Source organism: Elephantulus edwardii, unplaced genomic scaffold, assembly GCF_000299155.1.
Source record: "Elephantulus edwardii isolate Elephantulus edwardi_28Jun2011 unplaced genomic scaffold, EleEdw1.0 scaffold00006, whole genome shotgun sequence".
Taxonomy (NCBI): Eukaryota; Metazoa; Chordata; class Mammalia; order Macroscelidea; family Macroscelididae; genus Elephantulus; species Elephantulus edwardii.
This window is the reverse complement of record NW_006399756.1, coordinates 35,663,815-35,666,451: the sequence shown is the minus strand read 5'-3', so window position 1 is coordinate 35,666,451 and position 2,637 is coordinate 35,663,815. Positions and strand designations below refer to the sequence as shown.

General features: G+C 36.3%; 1 protein-coding gene across 1 annotated transcript in view; it reads right to left on the bottom strand.

The window, feature by feature from the left end:
- LOC102856776 (tectonic-3-like) overlaps positions 1-2,637 on the bottom strand; it is a 42,943-nt gene that overhangs the window by 36,907 nt on the left and 3,399 nt on the right. The gene's annotated exons all lie outside the window — the stretch shown is intronic.

The following is a 2,637-nucleotide window of genomic DNA, read 5'->3' as shown; positions in this document are numbered from 1 at the left end:
TGATTTAATTATTAAAGGAAATTATAGTCCTATTTACTACTTCCCAAATTAATAACTTATGGAAAGTTTCTGAAAATGGGCAAACTGCTTTTTTAATATAGGTAAGATTTCTAATTCATATCTGCAAAAGAAATAATTACAGTTCATTAAAAGAACTGGATTCTATCAGAAAAGGTGAAAACTTACCCCTTATGGCTAATACTTATTAGACAGATGCTAACAAGATGAGATATACAGATCATACTAATGGTAAGATAATAAAGTAGTTAAAACTAATTTGACTTCTGTATCCTTTATAATACCCAAAGACAAGTTATAATTGGACTTTACAAATTATGTTGAAAAAACAAAAGGGGGGGAGATGAGATAGGACAAATAATATCTCCTCAAATTATTTTACAAAAACCATTATTTACTTTAAAAAAATTTTAAATTCTAATGAGTCATAGATGACTTAACAACAACACTTAAGGCACTTAACAACAGTGAGAAAAAGAGAAAGAAACTCCAGCTGAAAGACATTAGGTATTACAATCAATCAAAGAGCGGAATCAGCACATATATATTTTAGAGAACCTCTAATGAATAGAAAAAGGGATTTGTCATTCATTAGGGTGGAGAATTTACTTGTATTTCTACAGGCACAGAAATGCTGTGGGTACCATCCAGGAATGTGAAACTTCAAGATAAGCCAAAAGAAGCCATATTTTGATGAATTGTGTTTGATGAAGATAGAATTGTGGAATGAGTCTGATGACCTTAGAGAAACCACAAGAAAAGACTGTTACCAGAGACCGGGAAAGCAGAGCTGAGCCAGATAAGGAAGTTGATAGCAGAAGGGGGGAAAGTGATTAAGAACACAGGGCAACAACTGTCCTCCAAGAATTTGTTTTTAGCTATGTTTGCTGTATTAACCTCTGTTTTCTTAAAAGGATTTACTAAGCAGGAGGCAGATAATTTAACTTTACTTGCAACACATATTCTCTGTATATTTGTTTAAATTTTTCTGTTTCTCTAACACCTAATAAGAGTATATATGTATATTTATATTGAGATCTAGAATTGGGTTATGCCTTCCTGTTAATTTGGGTGGTAAATGGCAGTCATCTCCTGAGATGATACTTTTTTTTTTTTTTTTTAAATCAAATACATGTATCCCATGGAAAGGGGCTGTACATTTCTGTCCTTGTGATTAACAGAGCAACTATGAACCCAGCGGGGTCTCAGCTCAACTTCAAGCCTGTCATTCCTTCCAACAGCGGCCCGGCCCCGGAGGATCATGTGTTGTAAATCTGAGATGATACTTTTAGAGCATCTTGTGAATCAGTTGTTAAAAAGAAGCAAGAGGTTTACTGGAGCGTTAATTGCTGCTGTTTATAACAGATACAGCAGCTATTGAGTTGCTCTGCATCAAGGTGTTCAAACAGTACATTATGTCAAACAATGGCATAGTGGTTCTGAAAAATTATGGTCATCTCAAACACAAATAGACTCTGAAATCAATTCTCCATTAACAGATTTAGAACAGTCAGTAGTTATGATAGGTGATCATATCACTAATATACAGAGACAATTTAAGCTAAAATGTGACTGGAATACTACTCAATTTTGTGTGACCCCTGTTGTACGGAATAATACTGAATGGCATTGGGATAAAGTCTGCAAACATATCATGAATCATGGCAATTTAACTGATGAGATATTAAAGTTACAAGCTCAAATTCATGATACTTTCAATCAACAATTGAGGAAATTTAGAAATGCTGATTTTCTAGGAAGGAATTTGTCATCTTTTTTTTTTCAGCTTTAAAGTTTTAATTTTATTTAAGAATTTGTCATCTTAATCCCTTTGATCATGTTAAAATTTTTGAAAGTTCTTCTATAATCATGTTTTAGCTTATAATTCTCATTTTTTGTTTTTATATTAAGGGTAGAGAATGCAAAGGGGAAAAAAAGAATAATGGAAAAAGAAAGAAAGAGAAGCTATCTTTACCTTGATGACTAAGTGATGCCTACCTTATCAACCGAAGGGGGAAATGCAGATTTCCCAGCATAGTGATAGCAGGGCCACAGCTGAGGTCAGAGTCCAGACAAGGACTGAGCACCCTCTGCAAACAGAGAATTCCGCCCAGCCCCCTGGAGGAGATACTGGATGCCCTCTGCAAACAGAGATTTTCACCCAGCCTCCCACCTGAGGGGACACCAAGTCTGAGCTTTGGTCTTAGTTTAAAGATTAAGCTTACCCAGTGTTTGGTTGGCAACACTAAAGTATAAGGATAAATACAGTCTCCAGTATTGAACCTTTTTGAGGCTGATTGGCTGAAATGAAATAAAAACCAGAAGGAAACTAAGAAAGAGGCCTTTTTACAGTAACTTGCTGTGAGAGGACCTCTGCCTTAGCCTTCCCTCCTTTTCTGAACTCATTTCCCCATGTCCCTGCTTTCTTCCTGTGTCCAGTTTGCAACAGTCTTCCCCTCCTGTGCTGTCCCTCCACCCTCCCAAGCATGATGTCCTTCTCCAAGGTCTGGTCCCTCCTTGCAATATGTCCAAAATATGTCAGGCGAAGCTTCAGAATCCTTGCCTCTAAGGAGCAGCATAGTTTAATCCTCTCTAGGATGAGCCTGTTTGTTTTCTTAG